This window comes from Gopherus evgoodei, chromosome 1, assembly GCF_007399415.2.
Source record: "Gopherus evgoodei ecotype Sinaloan lineage chromosome 1, rGopEvg1_v1.p, whole genome shotgun sequence".
Lineage (NCBI taxonomy): Eukaryota > Metazoa > Chordata > Testudines > Testudinidae > Gopherus > Gopherus evgoodei.
In genome coordinates, this window is record NC_044322.1 from 208,991,995 (window position 1) to 209,018,429 (window position 26,435).

Below are 26,435 nucleotides of genomic sequence, written 5' to 3' on the forward strand. Positions count from 1 at the left end.
TGGAGTTAGACTGATAAGAACCGGTGTAAGCGCAAGGTGAATCTAGCCCACAGCCTGTGCACAAGAGACTGCACTTTGCTTTACCTTTTGGTCCTGAAGCACCAGGGTGCAGCAGTTACATAGAATAAATGTTCCATTTCTGTGTCACCAAATTCTAGGGGAACCAGCTGGCAGATTGATGTTTTGGCTACAAGGGGAGCTTTAGAAATTACCACTCGAGTATTCTTAAGGCACTTGTATTTCTAGGACCCAGTTAACAAAATAATTGTTGGCATTGGATCGTTTTGATTTTATCTTTGATGGGATTCCCTCAGCTTTCCACGTGCTATTCTCAGCTACCTTCTTTATCAGTTATGGGGCCACTGTACAACATTCATGCCACATGGTTCATACTCACACCCGTGGGACCTAGCCCCACAGCTGGCCTCAGGCTCCCTGCTTGTCCTGGAGTAAGGAAGAGGCAGATGCTACTACTCTGTTAGCTCCCACATATGGATCTCTAGCCAGTGCTGGGCTCAGAAACAATCAGGTGCAAATAAGGCCGGACACATGACACCTGCACACATCTTAGAGGATGTAATAGAGCGTGACTTTAAGAGCCCTGGCAGATATTCCCACCAGGACCTGCAACTGGCTGGAACAGGGTGTGGTGCAGGCAAAGTGATCTCTGAGTAAGCTGCAATCAAGGTCCGTTTATTGGACCCTTTTGCAGAGTACAAAAATACAGCAGTTCAATGAATATCTATAATGTTTTCTAGGGAGGGGAGGAGAGAAGTTGAGCTACGTTTCTATGTGTTTGTAATGCAGCCCATAATCACCTTTTACCATCAATTATAGAGATAACCCAAGTTAACTAATGTGGGTTAGCTAACCCGAGTTAAGAATAAGCTTGTTTTTTGCAGTGTAGACACACCCTGAGTTATCAAAGCAGACAATGAACAGACAGCTGCTCTGTAGGAGGGATGGGGCTCCTTGTTATCCCTGGCATTGGTTATCCCACAAAGCTCAGCCAGTGTTCACTCCTGCCCTGCAGCCCCCCTGCTATTCCAGTCCTGGGCTCCCCACACAGCTCTTCCAATGCTCCTCACTCCTGCCCTGCAACCCCCCTGCTATTTCAGTCCTGGGCTCCCCTCACAGCTCTGCCTATGCCCCTCATTATTAAGTATTCATAGTTCTGGGACCTTGTACTTCTAGGACTTTGTTACTCTGGCATTGCCTCCATGTTCAATACCAAACCAGGGATGTGAAATAGTGTCAGAGAAGTGCTCTTATGCCACCATCAGTAGGGAAAGGAGGAGAGATCAGAGAGGGGACAGGAAAGGAAGGAAGTAACAGAGAAACTGAATCAATCCAACACCAAGCCACCACCTCTATCTAAAGCTGAGATGGTGGGAGCAATGTTTCAAGCTCTACCTGGCAGCGTCTGGAGCAGTGGAAAAGCCACAGAAAAGGTGCGGAAGACACCTTCAAGGCATAGAACACTTTTGGTTTCACTAGGAATGAGGGTCAGGAGAACACATACAAAGTATGTTCAGAAAATTCTGTAACCACGTAGAAATGTGGTGCTTAAGTGGGATAAATTCTGGGATCCTAGCCAAAGGGAGAAATGACAGAACTGTCTTTTATTGAGATTAAAAGTAAAAACAAGTCACTGTTTGACCCCACGATGGGTGAAATGACCTGGACAAAAAGCTCTTCAGTGCTGAAAAAGAGAGATTAAAAGAGAATGCTTCTACTGCTCCAGAGGCATGGTCTCACCATGCTATTCCCCCCAGGTGAGCTGATGTAGCAGGCGGATATGGTGCCAGAGCAACAGTAGGTCCCTCTCCAAGAGTGATATAAGCAACGAGGACTTTGGCTGCAGGACCTGCTAGCACAGCATCCACTTAAGAAGCCACTAGAGGAGAATCGCAGTTCCAAGTACTAATGACATTGATACAGAAAGGACAGCCAAGACACAAGAGGGATGTTGTCCTTGCCACTAATCCCTTCTGGCCTACGAAGGAGCAACTGCATTGCCATGCAGCAATCCAGTTGGTAGGGGGAAAGATAGCTGTTCCTGAGTACCAGAGAAATGAAGTGTTTCTGCTCTCTGAGGATAACTAAGGCCAGAGAGCAAGGGTGGCTAGCACACTCAGGAATAGTGAGAGGCTAGCAGAAGGCTGGTTGGCATGTGCGCAGAAGCTACAGCATCCAAAAAACTGCTTGCAGCCATACCAGAGCTCAGACTTACCACAGAAGAGGCTGGGCACTGATTGGATAGAATATTGATCTCGCCCGTTCTCATCGGTGGTGTGTAGACTGCCAGCTCAGTGATGGCCTAACTAAAAGCAGTACTTGCCCAGGATGGCATCCTGCACCAGCTCCTGAGAGACCACGGCCCCTTTGTGAGTCCAGAGTGGTGAGTAAGTGCAATGGAGTGGGCGCTGGGTCCAATGTCTGACTAGTCCAGCATATCTCAGTCCAATGAGGTGACTGAATGAGGACCACAGCCTGTGACGTCATTGCTCAGCAAGGCAGGGGAGTCGGGGACAGGCCCACATTTGGTGATGATGGAACACGCCAATGACTGGCACATCACACTCCCAGGTGCAGACACAAATGGGAAGGCTGCCCAGAGGCAGACTTCCAGGGGAGACAGCCACTGAGACCTGGGATCGCTAGTAAGATGAGAGAAGGCCCAGGACACACGAACATGGTTCTGAGAGTGTATGGCAAGAACAAGTCAGTTTTGGCCCAGACAGGTCCATGGGTGTTGCACCTGCTTACACCACATTTGATCCATTATCAGGGGCACACAGTGTAGACAGGTGCCATAGGGAACCCTTTCAGGAAATCTGCTGACCCAACTGGGTACATCCAAGAAAGGCATCTACCTGTCAGTCTTACCCATTGCATTTGCAGGGCTCCAATTCCTGTAGCATCTGGGCATGTGTACCTAAGCACCAGGCACACTGCTGACCCAGCTCCTTCCCCACTCCCACCCACAGAGCCTCCCCAAATCCCTCCAGTATCCCCACTCGCAGCTGAGAATTCGCTGATGACAGTTCATCACCCGGGTCTACAAACCAGAGCAGAAATAAGCCAGGTTGGCTTCACCTGCTTTGCTCTTGGAGAAAGCTATGATTGAGTCACACACGACAAGCTCACCCTGGGATCTGAGAATCAAGATCCCAGTATAGGAAAACATCTTTGCCCATCCCCACTTCCTGAACAGGGATGCTATCCCTTATCAAGGCCCCAGCTCCATTCTTTCTGGCTCCAGCAATGCTGTAGCTAACAATACTGTCAATGATGGACAAGAAGGCATAGACTCCAGCTCCCTCTCCATTGACTGTGCTGGCTCTGCAGGGCTAACAGAGCGGGAAAAACTTAATACTGATCCCAGAAATGCAAGATCTCAATGACATGTGTGTTAAAAATTTATATAGATCTTAACAGACTAAATCTTCATTCAATGTTTTCCCCCCTTCAGTTCAACACAGGTAAAAACCAAGAGTTTACTTATAAGCACCTTCACACCTAGAGAAATGGTCAGAAATCCATCCCTTTGGCACATAGCCAATTGAATAAACAGACTCATCTGTCCCAGCAGGCGGAGCCATACACCCCATTGAATAAACACCTTCTCCTGCAGGGAGCATTCCCCATCCAACTAAATAAGAAGGTAGGACAATGAAGACACTAATTCACATAGAGCAATCAGTGGGTTTTGGGTCTTGAGCCCTGGCCTGTGGCATGCCTTGCTGATTGCTCTGCTGGCTGATCAGAGAAATTTATTACCTGCACATCTGTGCTGATCCCATCTGACCCTTCTCTGCTATCTTTTATAGCCCTCATCTGGTCTAGACAGACAGACAAACAACAGAGGAACTTGCTGATGAAAACTCCTTGCTGACCTACCCTGCCCTGTACTCAGCTGCTGGCCTGGTGAACAGTGATAAGCTACCATTCCTGCCTTCTCCCCCTGTAGAAGTAAGTTTCTCTCCATACTGCTGGGAAGAGGTCTGGAACCAGCTGCCTTACCACGATAACGTGGAGCGCCTCTCCTTTCCCCTGCAGCAGACATAAGGGATGGGAACCAGAGTTTAAGGCAAAAAGAAAAAGGTGAGATTTTGCTAAATGGCTTTCTTTCCATCCCAGTTCCTCACCACAGCAATTGTACTTGCTCAGTGATCTTCCCTGACTTGAAAAAAATCCTAATAAAAGCTTCTGAATAGGGACAAAAGGGGGTGAATATTTTTGTCTTATTTTCAGCAATATGCAGACTAGAAATGGGTTCCAGACATGACATCGTGTTCCTTGTTTTTCAGCACTCTCCAGCCAACCTCGTGAAACTCCATCCTCTCTCTCTGCTCCCCTCCTCACTCTGTAGTACTGGCTTCCTTTCTGCCTCTCCATGCAATCTGAATACGGCTGCCACAAGAGCCTTCTCCTTCACAGCACATGCCACCTGGAGCAGTTCTCCTTGTGCTTCTGCAGTTAAGATGCTCTTTGTATGCAAACTGGTGACACAAATAGAGTTGCATTGTATTATATAGTGAGATTACAAAAATAGGAAGGGACATTGACAGGAATAAAAATAGCAGCTACAATGACATTAGCTAGGATAAAACTAATCAATCTCCATGCTCTGGGGCATACGTTAATCCCCTCTCTGTGGTATAGTGTTGCACAATTAGGTACATTATGGGAGGTTTAACGCTTCCCTCTGATACACGCTGCATTGGCCGATATCAGAGACTGCTCTGTTCTGGTCTGACAGTCCTTGAATTCCCAGCACTTGCATCTGGCTGCAGAGAAATTTGGTAGCAACTGTACTGATGGGTTGGGGGGGTTCTTTATCGTGTTTGCTGAGCAAGGGCATAGGGACCCCCTGTGGGATCAGGAACCCGTTCAAGTGCTCAATAGTTTGCTTATTCTGCCGACTGGGAAGATAACAAGGCCCGTGATCCCAATGTGTCAACCTTCGAGGTCACTATTTCATCCCCTCTCCTCCCCTCACAGGGTGAAATAGTGTCAGGGAAAAAGAGGCACACAAGGCAGCCATAGTACCTCAGTAAGTGATCCCCTTGGCTCTGTGAAGAGGACATGACTGGCACTTGGATGGGAGGCCTCGCTCCCAGGAAATGTCTAGCTGTTGCAGGAAGTACTGCTGGTGGTTCAGGAGGGGGCGCGCTTCCCTCCTGGGCTAGTGCTGAACAACTGCCCCAGTATGGTGAGAGGGGGGCACCATTGCTGGAGGCAAAGTCCCCTGAATCACAAGTCAAGCCAAGGCCTTTCTACATGTATCTGTAGATGACCCCATTGCATTTCATGCATAAGGGTGTCATCCTTGTGACCCAAAGCTCAGCTTGGGAAAAATACCAGCTGCCTACCTAGCTCTCCCCTGAAGTTTCAATTGCCTTCATACACTGCCCTTAATGTTGTAACGTGTGGCAAAAGCTACACTCCACCTCAGACCATACCTTTTCTTTGTATCTAAATGTGATCTGCCTCTACAGAGGAGCTGCAGGACATACGAGTTTTGCTTCAGTTGGGGACACCTTTCCCCATTCCCAGTAGTGCACCAAAATAAGAGGCAATGACAATCTGACTCCCAACACTCTGGTGTGCAAAGGCACGACAAGTGGGTGACTGGCCTAGAGGGGTGTCTGGGTGGGGTAGGAATATGGCTATAGGGAGCCAAGATAGCTGCTCTCATGGATGGGAGTTGCAGAGCAGTCTACATGTCTTTATCTCCTCCCAAGTGCCCAAAGACGTGTGGGGAGCACCACTGGGGAGGGGGGAACCAAAGAACTAGCTGGATCCACAGACAGACCTCTCAATTGCTCTACAGCTTCAGCTTTCATTTTAAACAATGACATTATGGTGATGAAGGAAACCTTGAAAATGTGAAAGGAGTGTAACCGATGCAGAGATGTCTGCCTGAGTTTGCAGAGAGCCTGAAACAGTAGCTCTGAAGTGGGAACAGCCCCCGTTCATTTCAGTTGGTGCTGACTCAGGTGCTAAAGGCCACTATTGTTAACTATTTCACTGCTTTTCACAGCATGTCAGAGAGGAGGGGAAATGTCATTAGAAAGATGTATATCAGTGTTTCCTAAAGTGGAGAGGGGCATGAAGGACTAGCCTGCGGGTGCAGCAGAATGGAAGGTGTATATGTTAAGATGTGGAGACCTAACAACACATGGTGGGGAGCAGCAGCAGTGTAATTGGTTTCATTTTTCTGAAAGGGGGATCAGTTCTCAAAAGTTTGGGAAACCCTTCTTTGGATAGACATCATCCCTGTGAGCATCTCCATTCACAGGTAGACCTCATCTCACATAGCTAGCCTTGCCCCTTTGCAGATACAGTCCAGGCCACAGTGCATCAAGTATCCTGAGATTCTCCTACACGAGACCTGTGTAGGAATGCAGGACATTCTTACACAGAACAGGAGCCTAATTCATGCTCCGTTTGGATCTGAAGGTAGAGACGCTGCCACTTTGTTTTCCCCCCAATTTCCCTGTTAAAATTCTCTGGACAAAGCCGAGTCAGCAGAGATGCACCACTCTATGGATTGGTGCCAAGTGCAGTCAGCAGTGTGTGCCATTGCTGACACAGCAGAGCAGCCCCTTCGGGGGGGGGAGAAATCCACCAGTATCTCCGCAGTAGAACACATCCGCTCCCGGGATCAGGGAAGAGGGGTCGGAGTTAGGAACGAGGAATTGAAACAGGTCAGTGAGGCTCTGCCACGGCGCTTGTTTCTATTTGCTGTTTTCCAAGCCATAAAAAATACATTAATGGCCCAGCAGCCTTGTAAATGATTTATGGTCAAAAGAATAAAATTCTTCCTCCTCCCCTGAAAAGGCGACATGATGATAAACTGCTTAATAAGGGAAAAGAATGCAAAGCTCAAACCTGATCAATAATATATCAGGGTGGGAAGGAAAGGGGCCAGCAGGCACAAGGAACGAGTACTGGGGGAGGAGCAGTGCACAGCTGTGGGGGTGGGGGAATAGAATAAATGGCTGGACATGTTGGAGCATATGGCCCAGGGTATTATGCATATTGGGGCAAGGCACACTGGGGCAGATGGGTAGGATAGCAGGGGGGAGGGGGGAACTGGATCATAAGCCATTTTTAACACTCCTAGAAAATGCACCAAAGATTGGGCACCACAGAGTTTGAATGCATTGCTCCAACCACACTCCCATCCCCAACACTGACACACCTTTCTGAAAGGCGGAGATTGGATCCTCGCCTCTCATTGCTGGAATCTTTAATGCTGCAGAGGTCCCGAAAAGCCTGCAGAAACAGCGACCCTGGGACCAGACATAGCTTCAGGGAAGTCCCCCTGCTGCTCCCAGAATAAAAATGCATTCATCTCCTGCACCTTCTGGGGACTCACACAGACCGGAGCAGGGTGTCACTGCCTTTTAAACTAGCCTGTTGCAAAGAATCTTTAGTTCACCTTGAACACAAATGCTCAGGACCTAGGACTGAATTATTCGTACCCAAAGCAAAGAGATCTCTCCCTCGCCCTGCCAAGAATCCAAGGGGGTGGGAAGGGGAGGGTCACTTTTTTCCTGTCGGTAGCAGAGACGGCAACACACTACCTGGAACAAGCCAGCCCTGATTAAACACAAGTTGTGTATGATGCGCACACACACTCCCCCAGACATATGTAAAAGAGAGATGCCCCCACTTTTCCAAATCTCAAAATAATCCAGCCCCTAGACACCAAGGTGGCCCCCAAGGGGATCTGCAGCAGGCCTCAGGTGGTGCTGCTCTGTGCCAGGGACAATCTGACAGACCTGGCAGCAAAGCCCAGGCTGTGTTTGCGCTGATGCAGATGCATGTTGCAGAAATAATGAGGCAGCAAGCCAATTGAAACACACAACATTTGCCCGTCCCAATGGCGCTGTGTTCTCTCACACACAGGCCCACAGACTGCATGCAGTGGGGTGCAGATCTGTGCATAGACAATATGACAGTTAACATTAACGGAAGGCTTGGTTTGAGAAAACAAACTCTTTGGAGTAGGGAGGTTCCCCAGAGACAGCTGCCTTTAGCTCAAGCAGTAGATGGAGGCCAGTGTTTCTGGACCTGCAGGGCCAGGGGCCGGTCTCAGTTCTACAGCTGCAGCTGTTTTAATGAGGTGAGGTGGTGGCCTTTCCAGAGTTACAGTGGGAACCATAGTCCTGCTAGAAGGAGGATTTGGATCCCCTTTATAATGCCAAAAAAGGAAATACCCTCATGCTTTCAGACTTTTACGGTTAAGTTTTACTTGGTAACTAAGACGCTGTGTCATAAACTGATAGCTAAGGGTTAATGTCTCTTTCACTGGGAAAGAAGTAACCTGAAATACCTGACCAGAGGACCAATCAGGAAACAAGACTTTTTCAAATCTGGGTGGAGGGAAGTTTGTGTCTGAGTTCTTTGTCTTGTGCCTGTCTCTCTCTCGGCTATGAGAGGATTTCTGTCTCTTGCTTTCTAATCTTCTGTTTCCAAGTTGTAAGTACAAATATAGTAAGGTAGTAAGGTTTATACTGATTTCTTCTGTATTTACATGTGTGTAGTTGCTGGAATGCTTTGAATTGTATTCTTTTTGTATAAGGCTGTTTATTCAATATTCTTTTAAGCAATTGACCCTGTATTTGTCAACTTAATACAGAGAGACCATTTTTATGTATTTTTTCTTTCTTTTTAAGACCTGTTGGAGTTTTTCTTTAGTGGGGAACTTCAGGGAATTGAGTCTGTGCTCACCAGGGAATTGGTTGGAGGAAGAAGTCAGGGGGAAATCTGTGTGTGTTAGATTTACTAGCCTGACTTTGCATTCCCTCTGGGTGAGGGGGGAAGAGAGATTAGCTCTCCGTACTTCTGTTTTCCAGGACTGGAAATAGGGAGGGTGGAATCCCTCTGTTTAGATTCATGGAGCTTGCTTCTGTGTATCTCTCCAGGAACCCAGAGAGGAAACACCTGGAGGGGGGAAGGGAAATGGTTTATTTCCCTTTGTTGTGAGACTCAAGGGATTTGGGTCTTGGGGTCCCCAGGGAAGGTTTTTGGGGGGACCAGAGTGCCCCAAAACACTCTAATTTTTTGGGTGGTGGCAGCTTTACCAGGTCCAAGCTGGTAACTAAGCTTGGAGGTTTTCATGCTAACCCCCATATTTTGGACACTAAGGTCCAAATCTGGGAATAGGTTATGACATGAGTGGCAGCGTTTGTGGGAAAGATAGAATCCAGAACCCAGTAGGAATATTATATTTTTCTTTTCTCTGCTAGGGGCTTTTAAGCAGAGAGAAACAGTTTGGTTTTAAAGGGAACCAGAGAGATTTTTTTTCTTTCTCTGCTCTCTCTTGCAGTTTCTGGCTTGCATATTAAGCAAGGAACCATTAAGGAGCTATTAAGGGTCTTTTGTGACAATAGCACTCCCACTGAGAGTCATTACCAGCACAATACACATGCAAATAAAGAGGTTTTTCTGGTTTACTTTACATTGAAAAGATTAGCTAGAGGAAGAAAGGGAAAAAGGCACTGTTGCTAGGCAGACCCCAGGAGGCAACAGAGCCTGCAGTTCAGACAATAAACACCAGAGGGCACCCCAACACAAGAAAACAGGAACCATGACTTCCAAGGAAAAAAGGGGGGCAGAAGAACAAATCAAAGAAGCTGAACACAGGCGAAAGGGGAAAAAAGAGAAAAAGAGGTGGAGCTGAAAGAAAGGGAAGAAAGCATCAAACTGGCAGCCTACAAAAGAGAACAAGCAGCCAAAGAGGCAGCCCACAAAAGAAAACTAGAAGAAGAAGAGGTGGCCCACCGAAGGAAACAAGAAGAAGAAGAGGTGGCCCATCGAAGGAAACAAGAAGAAGAAGAGGCAGCCCACCGCCAAGACATGGAAAAACAACAAAAAAAATGGAAAAACAACAAAAAGAAAGTGAAGAGAGGGAAAAACAGAGAAAACATGAACTGGAATTAGAAAAGGCTAAACAACAAAACCCAGCCAATCCTAACAACCCTTCGCCAATTATGGTTCCACATCACAGGAAATTTCCCACCTACAAGGCAGGTGATGACACTGAGGCCTTCTTGGAAAATTTTGAAAGAGCCTGTCTTGGGTACAGCATCTCTGAAGACCAGTACATGGTAGAATTGAGGCCACAGCTCAGTGGACCTTTAGCAGAGGTGGCGGCTGAAATGCCTAAGGAGAACATGAACGACTATAAACTTTTTCAAACCAAGGCCAGATACATAATGGGGATAACCCCGGATCATGCCTGTCGGCGTTTCAGAACCCAAAAGTGGAAACCAGATGTGTCATTTCCCAAACACGCCTACTACGTTGGGAAAAATTATGAGGCCTGGATATCAGGACACAATGTTAAATCCTTGGAAGAACTGCACCTCCTCATACAAATGGAGCAGTTCTTGGATGGTGTTCCTGAGGACATAACATGGTACATACAAGATGGAAAACCCAAAAATCTCACCAAGGCAGGGGAGATTGGAGCCAGATGGATGGAAGAGGCAGAAAGCAAGAAAGCTACTGTCAAGGTGAACGATTACCCCAGAGGGCACACCGACCATAAACCCTACAACCGAGGACAGCCAAACACCCCACATACAACCCAAGTAAAGCCACAGACGCCCTATTCTTCCACCTCACCAGTTTCCAGTAACTCACCTCGACCCAGTGACCCATCAGATGGAAGATGTTTTAAATGTAATGAACTGGGACATATCAAGGCCAACTGCCCAAAGACCACCAACTGAGTGCAGTTCATTACACTACCATCACACCAAAGATCCCCAGGCCCAGATGACGCTCAAATACCCTTGGAGCGAAGGGAAAATTTGAGAGTGGGCGGAAAGAAGGTTACTGCGTGGAGAGACACGGGGGCACAAGTGTCAGTTATCCACCAATCCTTCGTAGACCCCAAATTCATCAACCCAAAGGCCCAAGTGACAATTTACCCCTTCATGTCACAAGCTGTAGACTTGCCTACAGCTGAACTGCCTGTCCAGTACAAAGGCTGGTCAGGAAGGTGGACTTTTTCAGTCTATGACAATTATCCTGTCCCCATGCTACTGGGGGAAGACTTGGCCAACCAGGTGAAGCGGGCCAAGAGAGTGGGAATGGTTACACGTAGCCAAACCAGGCAAGCTTCCAGACCCATTCCTGTTCCTGAGCCGTCCACAGATGCCCTGTCTGTGTTACCAGAGACCCAGACAGAGGTAGTGGACCCGGATTCCATGCCAACCACTGAAACAGCCACAGCACCTCCAGTCCCAGGCCTGGAACTGGAACAGCAACCAGCACCAGCAATTGCAACCACATCTTCAAACTCAACACCAGAGGGCGCCAGCAAGCCAGAACTGGCAGAAGCAACGGACAGCCATACCCAAAAGGCTCAGCCAGAGCCTGAAATACCCTCAGGTGCACCAGCGGAGAGCGGTTCACCAGCAATGGAAACAACCCCATCACCTACATCGCTTCCAGAGGGACCAAGCCCAAGTCCACAGTCTGAGGAAGAACTTGTGAGCCCAGCCTCAAGGGAACAGTTCCAGACTGAGCAGGAAGCAGATGACAGCCTTCAGAAAGCGTGGGCGGCGGCACGGAGCACCCCACCGCCTCTCAGCTCTTCTAATCGATCCCGGTTTGTTATAGACCAAGGACTTTTATACAAGGAGATTCTTTCTGGTGGACACCGGGAAGAATGGCAGCCGCAAAAACAGTTGGTGGTTCCAACTAAGTACCGGGGGAAGCTCTTAAGCTTAGCCCATGATCATCCCAGTGGCCATGCTGGGGTGGACTGAACCAAGGACCAGTGGGGGAAGTCCTTCCACTGGGAGGGGATGGGCAAGGATGTTGCCAAGTATGTCCGGTCTTGTGAGGTATGCCAAAGAGTGGGAAAACCCCAAGACCAGGTCAAGGCCCCTCTCCAGCCACTCCTCATAATTGAGGTCCCATTTCAGCAAGTAGCTGTGGTTATTCTGGGTCCTTTCCCAAAAAAGACACCCAGAGGAAAGCAGTACGTATTGACTTTCATGGACTTTGCTACCCGATGGCCGGAAGCTGTAGCTCTAGGCAACACCAGGGCTAACACTGTGTGCCTGGCCCTAACAGACATTGTTGCCAGGGTAGGCTGGCCCTCCGACATCCTTACAGATTCAGGATCTAATTTCCTGGCAGGGACCATGCAAAAACTGTGGCAAACTCATGGGGTGAACCACTTGGTTGCCACCCCGTACCACCATCAAACCAATGGCCTGGTGGAAAGGTTTAATGGAACTTTGGCGGCCATGATACGTAAATTTGTCAACGAACACTCCAATAATTGGGACCTAGTGTTGCAGCAGTTGCTGTTTGCCTACAGGGCTGTACCACATCCCAGTTTTGGGTTTTCACCGTTTGAACTTATGTATGGTCACGAGGTTAAGGGGCCATTACAGTTGGTGAAGCAGCAATGGGAAGGGTTTACGCCTTCTCCAGGGACTAACATTCTGGACTTTGTAAGCAACCTACAAAGCACCCTCCGACACTCTTTAGCCCTTGCTAAAGAGAACCTAAGGGATGCTCAGGAAGAGCAAAAGGCCTGGTATGACAAACATACCAGAGAACGTTCCTTCAAGGTAGGAGACCAGGTTATGGTCTTGAAGGCGCAACAGGCCCATAAGATGGAAGCATCATGGGAAGGGCCGTTCACAGTCCAAGAGCGCCTAGGAACTGTGAACTACCTCATAGCATTTCCCAATTCCTCACTAAAGCCCAGAGTGTACCATGTTAATTCTCTCAAGCCTTTCTATTCCAGAGACTTACGGGTTTGTCAGTTTACAGTCCAGGGAGATGATGCTGAGTGGCCTGAAGGTGTCTACTACGACGGGAAAAAAGACGGTGTCGTGGAAAACAAACTCTTTGGAGTAGGGAGGTTCCCCAGAGACAGCTGGCTTTAGCTCAAGCAGTAGATGGAGGCCAGTGTTTCTGGACCTACAGGGCCAGGGGCAGGTCTCAGTTCTACAGCTGCAGCTGTTTTAATGAGGTGAGGTGGTGGCCTTTCCAGAGTTACAGTTGGAACCACAGTCCTGCTAGGAGGAGGATTTGGATCCCCTTTATAATGCCAAAAAAGGAAATACCCTCATGCTTTCAGACTTTTACAGTTAAGTTTTACTTGATAACTTAGACGCTGATACCCCCCTACACAGGAGCCATGCCACTCCATCCTAGGGGTCTGGCGCCTCCTCCCCCCCACCCAGGGGCTGTGCTATGTCAACCTGGGGGTCTGGCACTCGCCACAGGAGCCGTGCCACCAGGCCCATTACCCATATAAGCCATGACTCCGTGGCCTACAGGTCTAGTGTTCTCACCGCCACAAGGATTGTGCTGCTTGTAATGCACCATTCTAAAGGATCTCCTTCAAAGTTAGGGGGCTGGGCCAACTCCCTTCAAAGTTAGTGGGGATCTTTCCATTTATTTCAATAGCAGTTGGATCAGGCCCTTAATACACACCTTAGCAGACTCTCCAGGCCTCCCTCAGCCTCCAACTAATAATGATGATGATAATAAAAATGCCAAGCTCTCTCCCTCCTCTCACTCTTTTCCCCAGTTCAATGGCTTCTATTTGAAACTCCCTTTTCCTGTAGCATTCTGGGACCCTGTGGGACAGGAAATACCTTGTCTTGCTCTTCTGCAAAGTTCCTGAGCTCAGACTGTAAGATCAAAAGGATCATTGTGATCATCACATTGCAAACCACAGAACCTCACCCACCCACTCCTGTAACATACCCATAACCTCTGGCTGAGGTGGAAGTCCTCAAATCATGGTTTAAAGACTTCAAGTTACAGATAATCCACCATTTACACTAGTTTAAACCCACAAGTGACCCATGTCCCATGCTGCAGAGCAAGGTGAACTCCCCACTTCCCCCAGGGTCTCTGCCAATCTGACATGGAGGAAACTTTCTTCCCAACCCCAAATATAGCAATAATAATACAATATAGGGAGATATCCCTATTTCATACAACTGAAAGGTCATTGAGGCCAGCCCCCTTCCTTCACTAGCAGGACCAAGTACTGATTTTGCCCCAGATCCCTAAGTGGCCCTCTCAAGGACTGAGCTCACAAGCCTAGGTTTAACAGGCCAATGCTCAAACCACTGAGCTATCCCTCCCCCTGATCACTTAAATATGTGGGCAGGATCCACCAGCCAGACACCTAGGAAAGAATTATCTGTAGTAACTCAGAGCCCTCCTCATCTGGTGTCCCATCACCAGTCACTGGGGATATTTGCTGCTAGCAGTCAAAGACCAGCAACATGCAAGTGTAGGCAGTCTTGTTATACCAGCCCCTCCACAAATGGATCAAGCTCAGCCTTGAAGCCAGTTAGGTTTTTTGCCCCCACTGCTCCCCTTGGTAGGCTGCTCCATAACTTCACTTCTTGAATGGTTAGAAACCTTCCTCTAATTTCAAACCTAAACTTGTTGATGGCCAGTTTATATGCATTTGTTCTTCTGTCATCATTGGTGCTTAACTCAAATAACTCCTCTCCCTTCCAGGTATTTATCCCTCTGATGCAGGGGTGAAAGTAACTTACAGGACTTACTAATACTGCTGGAGTCCTGAGAGGGGCATGGCCTCATCCAGAAGAGGCGTGGCCTTAACCAGAAGAGGTGGTGCCTCCCAAGATTTAAAGGCCCTGGGGCATGGCTGTGGCTGGGAGCCCCAGGGTCTTTAAATCAACCTGGGGATCCCAGCTGCAGAGGTGGCTGGGAGCCCCTGGGGCTTGGGGCAAATTAAAGAGCCTGGGGCTTCAGCCACCACGGAGCTCCGGGCCCTTTAAATCCCCCCTCAGCTCCAGCTGCTGCAGCCACCGGTGGAATTTAAAGGGCTCTGGGCTGCCCGCAGCCGCTGCAGCCAAGAGCCCTTTAAATCCGGCCCCAGCCCGGCCATCCGAGACATGGGCGGGATTCAAAGGGCTCTGGGCTGCCCGCTGTGGCAGGGAGCCCAGAGCCCTTTAAATCCACACCACAGAAGCCGGTGCGGTCCGGCACGGCATACTGGCTCTTGCCGGTGTGCCATATCGTACCGTACCGGCTTACTTTCACCTCTGCTCTGATGTATTTATAGAGAGCAATCATATCTTCCCTCAGCCTTTGTTTGGTTAGGCTAAACAAGCCAAGCTCTTTGAGTCTCCTCTCATAAGCAGGTTTTCCATTCCTCTGATCATCCTAGTAGCCCTTCTCTGCACCTGTTCCAGCTTTAATTCATCTTTCTTAAAGATGGGAGACCAGAATTACCCACAGTATTTCAGATGAGATCTCACCAGTGCCTTGTATAATAGTACTAACACTTCCCTGTCTCTACTAGAAATACCTTGCCTGATGTATCTAGGATTGCATTAGCCTTTTTCATGGCCACATCATATTGGTGGCTAATAGTGATCCTGTGATCAACCAATAAACCCAGGTCTTTTGCCTCCTCTCTAACTTCCAGCTGACATCCCCAGTTTATAGCAAAAAATCTTATTAGTCCCTAAATGCATAACCTTGCACTTCGCACTATTAAATTTCATTCCATTTCTATTACTTCAGTTTACAAGGTCATCCAGATCCTCTTTTATGATATTCCTGGCAATGCCTCCCAACTTTGTGTCATCCACAAACTTTATTAGCACAATCCCACTATTTGTGTCAAGGTCAGTAATGCAAATGTTAAATAAGATTGGTCTCAAGTCCGATACCTGAGGAATTTCACTGGCAACCTCCCTTCAGCCTGACGGTTCACTTTTCAGTGCCACCCGTTGTAATCTCCCCTTTAGCCAGTTCTTTATCCACCTTTCAATTCTCATATTAAAGCCCATCCTCTCCAATTTAACAATTTCCCAAGTGGAACTATCAAATGCCTTTCTGAAATCCAGGTATAGTAGATTTACTGCATTTCTCTTTGTTTAAAAAATCCAGTTATCTTCTCAAAGGCGGCGATCAGGTTGGTCTGGTACAATCTACCTTTTGTAAAATCATGTTGTATTTTATCCCAATTACCATGTACCTCTATGTCCTTAACTACTTTCTCTTTCAAAATTTGTTCCAAGACCTTGCATACAATTCAAGTCAAACTAACAGGCCTGTAGTTTCCTGGATCATTTCTTTCCCCCTTTCTTAAAAATAAGAACTATATTAGCAATTCTCCAGTCATGGGGTATGACCCCCACAAGTTTACAGATTCCTTAAAAATCCTTGCTATTGGGCTTCAGTGTCTACCTCCATAGCCTCACTGGCATTAGCCACCCTGCCACTACCTCTAAGCTCTTCATTAGCCTCATTTAAAACTGAGGCAAAGTATTTGTTTAGGTGTTGGGCCAGGCTTCCATTATCTTTAATTGCCACCCCATCCTCAGTGCTTAATGGTCCTGCTTCTATCCTTGTTTTCTTTTTATTTGTATGGCTACAGAACCTTTGCAAGGTCCAACTCTGCTTGGCTTTTGGCAGTTCTCACTTTATCCCTACACTTTCTGATCTCCAAGAGGTGGTTTTCCTTACCAATCCATCCCATCTTCCATTCCCTGTAGGCTCTCAATCACCTGTTTGAAATGCTTGCTCATCCAGCTCCCACAGCAATGGAAGCATCTTATTGCACAGCAATTTAGAAAGGAGTCCTGCTTCACCTAATCAGCACCTTACAAGATGTTCTTGTTGCCTACACAGGACCTCGTGCTGCCAGGTACTTAAGCACATGGCTAACTTTCTGTGCTGCGAGTAGTCGCATTGAAGGCAAACAGAGCCGGCTCTAGGGTTTTTGCTGCCCTAAGCTCCGAGAGCGCAACTACCCAAGCACAAAAAAAATGGCCAGAATGCCGCCCCTGGAACAGTGCCAACCCAAGCACATGCTTGCTTTGCTGGTGCCTAGAGTTGGTCCTGAAGGTAACATGTGAAAAGTTAAACTATGTTCTTTAGCTTGCTCAGCTGGAGTGTAAGAGTCTGACTCTGCTCCCATACATTTCAGTTACAAAACTCCCGTTGATTTGAATGGTCAGGATGGAGCCCTACATGAGCAGCACATGTGTACATGGCACAGCCTTCCGTCTTTTTGCTGAAAAACTGCTAATGCTGTTAAAAATGATTGAAAACTGCTCTTTGTGATTGCACAAAGGCTCCTAATGCAACCAAACCAAACCCAGTTCTCACCAGGATACTCAAAGGCATGACTTTGCAGTAAGCAATGTAAATATATTATATGATTCCTCTTTGTATTGCCAGGTCATTTGGATCTAACACTGTCCAAAAGAATCCAAAAGTGCACTCAACTACTTTCACTGAAATTTTAAAACCTTCCCACAAAACTGTAAATAAATAAATAAATAAATAAATAAAAATTAAAAAAAGTCCCCATCAGACAGACTAGGCCTGGAGCATATCAATTCAGTAATGTGATGTTTCAGGAGATTCTGAGTAGGGCTGGTTGAAAAAATTTCGACAAAACATTTTTCCATTGAAATCAAAATGTTTTGTAGGAACACGTTCATTCTGATGAAATTTTTTATAGGAAAAGTCAAAATGAATCTTTATCATAATTAATGAACATCAAAATGTCAAGACATCTTGTTTTGAGAAGATAAAACCATTCAGCTCGGACTTCATTGGTTTGAGTAATTTATTTTAGACTTTAAAACAAATATTGTTAATATATTATGCAATTATATTTAATATTTTATGTGGTATTATATTTTGAAGTTATCAAAACATATGTTTACATTATTGAAACAAAATGTGCTGATGGTTCTGAACATAATTTTTTTCAGAATTTGTGTTCTTTGGGAAATTTCAATATTTTACTTTTTTGTACCAATTTGGAATGAAACTTTTTTTTTAAATGCTAAAATTTCCAGTGGAACAGGAATTGGCATTTCTGACCTTCTCTGGTTGTGAGAGACTCAAAACTGGAGCTTAGAATAGAATGGAAACATTTAGGTAAATGTAATTGTGGACGTTGCTAGTGCTCCAACTAGAATACACATGCACACACTCACAAAAAAGCAATAGAAATATATGTCTTTTACACACTGTTCTCTTTCAGCTAGATGACAGTTTCTCCTCAATTCTGTTCCTTCAGCAAGATAGAAAGTAGGGAAGATTAAGATTCCCTACTTAAAAGCCCAGAGGGGCCTTTCTTGATGATATATTAAGAACCCCTATTCCCTGTATTTTGTGTAAGTGTTTATACCACTGCAAAGTGAATGTAGAGTGCATGTAAAACACCTCCAGATCACAACAGTAGTGTTTTATACCCTGTAGCGATGCGCGACTCACCCCTGTGGGGCCTCCTGCTGGTCTTTGTCCGGAATTAGCTCACCCAGCTTCCAGAGCATTCTCTGCAGGCCAGTGATCTGCCTTACCACTGGCCCCCATGTCCCTCCCTGTACTCCAGTGCCCCTTTATTTGGGATGCTGCCCCCTGGCAGTATACCCCTCAGTCTCAGGGTCTCCCCTCCCCAGGGAATCCCCACTCTTTATCCCCAGCTCACCTCAGTCGTAGGCTACTGCCAGTCACCAGCTAGCACCTGCACCCTGAGGCAGACTGCAGAGTCAGCCACTCATCATAGGCAGGGTTGGGTCTGGACCTGCTGTCTCTCTCTGCAACCCAGTGCCTCTGTTGGGCCTTGAACAAGGTGTTGGAGCCTGGGGAGTTGCCAGCCTGGAGTTCCCCAGCCCCTCTGGTCTTTCCCCAGCCCTGTCTCACTCTAGGTACCCTGAGCTTCCCAGCAGCCAGACCCCTCTTTCTCTGAAGACAGAGAGAGAATCTAGCTCCTGGCTCCTAGCCTCTTATATAGAGCCAGTTGGGCCCTTATTAAGCCAGCTACAGCTGTGGCTGCTCCCTAATAAGCCCAGCTTTGAGAGCTGCAGCCCTCTCTGGGCTGTTTTTACCACTGCAACTCTCTTTCAGGGCTGATTTCAAGCCCTTCAGGGCAGGAGTTGGTGACCACCCCGCTACACACCCAATTTGCACTGGTGTAAATAACAGCACAAGTTGTAGGGCAAATAGTGAACTGGATTCCAAGGGTCTTAGGCCATAACTATCAAAAGAGCCAGCTGATTTGAGGTGTCTGTTTTGGGTTGTCTAACCTGAAGCCCCCTGGGCTTGGTTTTCAGAAATGCTGAGTACCCGCAACTTCAACTGACCTGCAGGTGCTCAGCACCCCTGAAAACCCAGCTGAAGTTGGGCATCCTAAATCAGTGGCCATTTTTAAAAAATGTAACCTGTATAGGGTTTCCCCTGAAGATCACAAAACCCTTTCTTAAGGTGGGTATTAGGTATGCATCAGTGTTCCAACCTGCAGAGGGAGAAAATTGAGGCAGAGACAGTATGTCTTAGTTAAAATCACACAGCAGATGAGCCACTAGCAGAGAGGGGAATAGAACCCACTCACTCGAGTGCCAGTCTCATGGCCCAGCTACTCAGCACCCCTCCTAGAGCAGTGCAATGTCTTATGGGTAATGGTTTGCAATTAATGGACACATTTATTTTCAAGGTAAGACCAGCAGATTTACTGAGTACGTTTCGCTTTGCTGGAGATCTACGCACTATAACACCAACAAAAACTCCCCCAAATGACTCAACTCCAAAACCTACTGGACACCATGTAATCCCTGTGATGGATTCATTGACGGGAAGGGATTCTGGAGCACAGACGGGGGAAAGTTGCAAACCCTCACAAGAGACTCGGAACCTTTCTGTGAGGTTTGGGGGAAACATGCAACATTGTTACAGTCTGCCTGAGTTGTGGAAAGGGGCCTTTAATGAACATTATCGCTGCCAGAAACTGTCCCTAATACACATAGCACGTCTCCCTCTTTACTCCCCCCTTTCCTGGGAGTTGACCCAGGCTAACCAAACTTAAGTGTCAAGTATCAGAGGGGTAGCCATGTTAGCCTGGATCTGTAAAAGCAGCAAAGAGTCCTGTGGCACCTTACAGACTAACAGACGTTTTGGAGCATGAGCTTTCGTGGGTGAATACCCACTTCATCGGATGCATGTGCAGTGCTGTGCCAATCTGACATCAGTGCTGTCGGATTGGCAACCTGCCCTCTCCTTCTCCCTTTCTGGATACATTAGAATTCCCTTTTACATGAGATGCTAAAGCTATAAAATTAAATCTTCTACAGGCTAAACTGAAGGGGTTCCTTCCTTGTCTTTTACATCTGGGTGAGCATTGTAAATTTCCCTTACATGACACACTTGAGGAGCTGCTTATGCCCATGTAATAAAGGACAGGGGAGTTACATCACTGGGAAGGGATATTTTTTTCGTACAGTTGGAGTAGCTTTTCAGATGTAAATCACCCCTGCAGACCCCAAGCAGACACAGAGGAACATTAATATAGATGAGCCAGATCAGACGGGGGTTAAACAACAGCCTGAAAATCCCGCACGTACGCTGTGGATACAAGGTTTTTCTTTGTTTTGCTTTCCCTTTTACACATGTCAAAAAAACAAAAAAGTGAGAAGCTCACTGAAGCAGACCTAACCCCCCCGCCTGTACCTTTTGGGGATAAATTCCCTTTTGAAATTCAAGACACTCAGGTTAAACTTTAATGTTAAACTTTGGATTAAAAAATAATTCAAAAAATCTTACAGTTTGGAGCATTTACAAGTGAAATGCATTATAAAAAACTCAGCTCGGCGGCACTCTGCAAGCTCAGCTCTCCCCCAACCCCTTTCCTCCTTCTGTGGCCGATGGCATATGCTCATCATCATCTTTAACTCGAATAAAGGGAACAAAAATACAAGTCATGCCACTGCCTCCAAAGAACTGGAGAAATCTGAGTTTCTAGGCCTCCCTTTTTGAGATGCATGTCTCTCCAGCTTCAAAGGGAGCCCAGCCCACTCTCAGAGCAGCCTTCAGAAGCATCAGAAGTCCATGCGGAGCAATTCCTGAAGCAAGGCACAGGCTGTCCTGATTGGAACAAGTGGCACATACAAAATAAAACCCCTATGCTTCTAGGAGAGGCAGAGGATGGTCCTAGATGACTGGTTGACCCAACCTGTCACACAGTGGGAATCACAAACTCATAGACTTTAAGGTCAGAAGGGACCATTGTGATCATCTAGCACATCACAGGCCACAGCACCTCACCCACCCACTCCTGTAATAGACCCTTAACCTCTGGCTGAGTTACTGAAGTCCTCAAATCATGATTTAAAGATTTCAAATTACAGAGAATTCTCCATTTACACTGCTTCCAACCAGCAAGTGACCTGTGCCCCATGCTGCAGAGGAAGGCGAAAACTCCCCAGGGTCTCTTGCCAGTCTGACCCGGAAATTCCTCCCAATCCCAAATATGGTGATCAGTTAGACCTGAGTATGTGGGCAAGGCCCACCAGCCAGACACCTGGGAAAGAATTCTCTATGGTAGCTCATGCCTTTTGGAAACAATCCCATTTGAGCCCCACTGGCCACACACATTGAAAACATATAGGCCCAAACCAAAGTGCTGGATCTCCCACAAAGCTTGGGGAAGCTTGTAGCCAAACTCTGATGCTCAGCCCCATCTCTAATGTTGAATTTGTTGGCCCCAGCAAGAAAGAAATTTAGCTGACATTAAAAAGCACAGAGGGGGGGGTCTATGACCAAAGCACCCTGAACAGCGACAAGTGGGGAGCCTCCCGCAGTCAGCTGAGCTGTTACTATAGGCTGTGTCCTTGGGACTGCAGAACAGGGAGGGTTTCTGTAACCAGACTGCAGCACTGTGACTCCATCAGGAACTAGAAGAAGAGGGTGGTTCTTTCTAAATATTCCATGGGAAAGGTATAAAGATACTTTATAGGAGACTCAGTAGCAGTCACTAGACAGTTTCTATCCTAATCCTTTTTCATTCACACACAGTCATTACTTTCCAAAACTTTCACCTGAAAAACTGTCACCTCCGGGCTGCTGTAACCTGAACAGCCATGGCACACTAGCGCAGGGCCCATTCTCTACATGCCCCCTATTCTGGGCACTGTCAGGATGGTGGATGAGGAAGACACACAAGTTACACCTTCTCCCATGGAGTCCTCAGCTGGGGAGATCCAATGACTTTCTTTTCCCTTTTGTGCTGTCAAAGAAGTGCAAAGGGTCTGGGGTACAGAGGAGAATGTAGTCTGGTTGCTTTGCAAAGTGCTTTGTGATGCCTAGAATATAAAATTAAATTCTGCTGTAGTCTGGCCTCAGTTGCACAATGCATAACCCTAATTTTATTGAACTTTCAAAGAAAACAATGCAACTCGTCCCTCGTTTAAGAGGTACTTTCAGACTGGGAGAAAAAAATAGAGGAGATTAAACACACACACATAAATCCCGCTTGCATCTCCCTTGTTTATCATAACTTTTCCTGCTGTATTTGCTAATGGTGGTAATAATGATCTTTGTAGTGAAATCAAAGCCTGGCTCTTTTCCCAGCTTTTCTCCTCCGCTGCTTCATCATACGGAGAAGTCATAGTGCTGAGTTCATGATATCACGTCTCACCTGGCTCAGGCACCCATAGGAGAGGCCCCAGATAGAAGGCTGTAACAGCTTCACTGTGTGATCAAATCAGAGAGAAAACAGGAAGAGGGAAGCAAAAATCTACAAATACCCACTATACGTGCAAATTGAAGAGAATTAAAATAGTGGCAATTAGAAATGTACATGCAAAAGTCCATCTTTAACATAAGCCTATCTTTTCAAGGTAAAGATATGCCACCTCCTTTCCCCATTAGTTTCTGAGCCCCTTCCAACACCTGTGTGAGCTAAGGAAGTATTATTCTTCAGGAAATGACACACTTACCTGATTTGTCCAAGGTGCAGTGAGTCTAAGGCTGGGAGTGTATCGATCCAAGCGAGGGGTGGAGAAGAGAAAATGGCAACCTGGCAGTGCTCAGTTCCCTGCCAGGCACACCTGCCTCCTAGGGTGATAGAGGAGCAGTGCTCAGTGAAGCCAACAAGGCCACATAACTCTGATTCCATGTTTTACATTCTTCAAAATGCAAAACACAGGAGGTGGCAAGGCAGCTTTTCTCCTGCTTTTCAGTTGCTTGGATTTGTGACAGGTTTCTGCAAGGGGCTTCCCAAAAGCTGCATCCGGCTTTAGTGTCAAATGTTAACATTCAAAATTTAATTTATGGTGCAAACCATGTCACACTCTACCGCATTTTTAGCCCCTTCCAGCCATCCGACCTCCTCCTGGCTCCCTTACGGGATGACCCATTGTGTAAATGAGTGTTAGAAATAGCAGGATGTATAGCATATGCTCTGGGGTCATAAGTGTGTCTATCTCTCTGCCGGATGGATGTATATACACAACACAGCCTGCAGGCACTGAGGTTCAAGGGATTAAATAATGAACCTTTCCATAAGCCCCAGGCATCAGCATGCTAGACCACAAGGGAAAAGGTCAGCATCTGAGCCCACAGCTGTCTCAGGTTAGAAACAAGATTGCCGGGGCCTGCAGGTGCATGCATTGATTGGCCGGTGAACACTCCAAAAGGATGGGTTAACCAAGAGTCCACATGACTCACTACTGGTGAGCCATTAAACCAACAGCTAAGGAAGAATGAGGGGAGAAGGAGGCTTTCAAAAAGAGGGGCTGCATGGGGCATGGAAGGGCAAATGGAGACCACAAGATGTGGCAAGTAAGTCCTCAGGAGACTGATGAGCATTTATTTCCCTGTGAAGGGAGAAAGTGACCACTAAGGAAGAAGGAAAGAGAGAACAAAATATGTACTATACAGGTAAATAGAGAAAGCACCATGGATGTTGATGTCATGCGGTGAATTAGCACTGCCTCCGATTGCTTTAGGGGACAAGGCATGGGGATGATAATAGAGGCTAGGGAATAAATGTATCTGAAATGAGTCCATGTCCCCAATCAGGCCCAGAGCCCACCATACACAATAGTGTGTGCAGCGTGGAACCATGTAGGGGAATATCCCTTGTGCTCCCAACTGCCTGTTTCAGCTCACCATCCACCCCACGACGGCATGCTTGGAAGGGAGAGGGAACTCGCCAGGGCAGTCCTGTTTGCCTTTGCAGTCTGGTTGGGAGCGGGGAAGCCAGTGGCAAAGTTTCCTTTTCCCCTGGAGAGGAGACAGAATTGGAGGCAACAGGTTCTTCCTCTTTCTCCCTCTGCCCACTGGGAGAGAGTGGAAGACAGCAGGGGGGCAATTCTTCCTCTAGGAGGTGGATAAGGGATTCCGAGCCTGGACAATTTTCTTTCTCCTATCTCCAGTTACTGACAAGAAGGTTTGGAGTCCCTTAACCTCCCCAGCCAGACTTCATCCCCTCCTGCTGCTCCTGCTTGAGATCTTCCTCTTGACCTGTCCTTGTCTCTCCAGCCAGTGAAGAGGCAGGAAGATGGGAAGTTCCCACAAGCCCAGGAGAGGAAGAGGAGGGGGAGTTGTGCTTTACCCCCTGCTCAGTAGCTCTTGCTTGCTGGGCTGATGACATATCACAGGCCTCCGTGAGCTCTGTCACTTAGGAGTTCCCTCTTGCTGGCAGATGTCAAGGCGCAGGCCTCAATGACGTCACCGGTATAGCAGCTGTAGTCGTCAGGAATGAGAGTGGAGCACAAGTCTACATGATGGGCGTCAGGCTCAGCACTAGAACTGGTCAAAATAGGGGAATTGCTTTGTTTTCTAAAAAACATTCTGCAGGTAAGTTCTCAGGTGGCTGATGAGCCATTTCTCTTTCCGTGAAAGGAGCAAGTGACCACTATGAAGGAAGGAAAGCGAGAAAATGGAAATGAGGGATACAGGTACATGGAGAGGAAGAGCAAAGGGAAAGAAAATAAAATAAAAGGGAATTGAAAAGAAAAGCAAACAAGTTTTCTGTGAAAATTTTTTGATGAAAAAATGTTTTTGGCTTTCATCGTTTCCCCTTTTTCTCCAAATTTACTGCTCCATTCCCCCCACCCACACCCATTTTTCTGGTGGCAAAATGGAAAAAGGAAAATGGAAATAAAGAAAATAAATGGGAGAAAACTCCAAAAAACCCAAACCCTCAAACCTGAACATTTTTCAGTTTTTCATAGAAAAATTGGAAAACTCTGAAATACAAATGTCTGTTACCATTTTTGATTAATAAAAAAAAAGCCAATTGTCATCAACAGATGTTTTTGAATGAAAAATTTGGTGCAGATCTACTCAGCAAATGTACCATTTGTGATGTTGGTAAGTCATAGGCCTTTGTGAGCTCACTGGTTCAGCACCGCTCATTTGCTGATCTGATGTCAAGCTCCGTGCTGTCAGCAGCGTAGCTAGTGGGGTGCAGGGGAACCAGCTGCTTCCCCTCAGCATATTTTTTAAAAAGCGGCGCCTTAGGTGAGGTTACCATGGTGCCATGGGTAGGGCCCACACTCTGCTCTGAAGCTTGGCCTGCCCGCTTCACCCAGCGTGCTCCATACCCCGCCCCCACTGATCAGCTGTGTCTCCCAGCAGGAGGGAGACAGCTGATCCTGTGGCAGGGAGGGAAGGGGAAGAACTGAGCTCCAGCAAGCTGGGCTCCTGCAGGCAGGCTTTGCTGGCTTCCCCTAGTGTGCTGCATAAACCCTGCCCCCTCTCTGCCTCGCCAATTAGCTGTCTCCCAGCAGGAGGGAGACAGACTGTGCTCCTGCCCCCCGCTCCTGTGTGCTGCCTGCTTCCAGGGGCCACAAATTGCAGAGCAGCCCCCTCAGAAGAGATGAGAGGGGCTGTCCCACCGGGTGCATGCGCAGCCCCCCGGAGCACTGCTTTGTCCCATTATATCCAAATTCGCGTTATATTGAGTCGCATTATATTGAGGCAGAGGTGTTATCTGATATGTTGGGTGGCACCTTTTTTTATGTGCTCACTCCCTCTGTTGTCGCCACTGCGTCCTGTGTGAGGTCAGTGGCAGAGGAGTTTAGTATGCTGGGCTTATATCAAGGCACATGCCTGTGGGGTTTATTGGGTCAGTCCCTCTAGCTTGCTGGGCTAAAGCCAAGATGCAGGACTTTGTGAAGTTATTGACTCAGCTCCTCTAGATTTCTGGACTTATGCTAAGGTGCAGGCCTATGAGAGGTTATGGGATCAGCACCTCTAGCTTGATGGGATGATGAGGCCCCTGAAGTTACTAGATCAGAACACCAGTGGTTAAAGCAGACCAGTGTAGGAAGGCAATCTCACCCATTCTGGTTGTCATGGGTATTGATGTCATGTGGTGAATTGACAATGTATCATCTTGTCTGTGGGGGAGATGACATGGGGTATTGAATGTAGACCAAAGAATATATCTATCTGGAAAGAGTCCATGTCCCCAAACAGGTGCATGGCCAGCCAGACGTATGCATGTGGGGAGGGGTGGGGGTGTGGGGCTGTGTGTGGAAGGTGTACATGCAATCTTGAACTGTTCTGTTCTCATTATTTCTGACCACACTAGAGGAATCTGGTGGCAGGGTCTCCCATTTCCCCTGCAGAGTTGGGACAAC

General features: G+C 47.2%; 1 protein-coding gene across 3 annotated transcripts in view; it reads right to left on the minus strand.

The window, feature by feature from the left end:
• IGSF11 (immunoglobulin superfamily member 11) overlaps positions 1 to 26,435 on the minus strand; it is a 155,353-nt gene that overhangs the window by 11,975 nt on the left and 116,943 nt on the right. The window contains exon 1 of one of the 3 annotated variants that reach the window (XM_030533464.1): positions 22,782 to 22,798. The exons of the other annotated variants lie outside the window; for them this stretch is intronic. The gene's annotated coding sequence lies outside the window, so the exon portion shown is untranslated. Of the gene's footprint in view, positions 1 to 22,781; positions 22,799 to 26,435 lie in introns of those variants that run through there. 3 annotated transcript variants of the gene reach the window in all.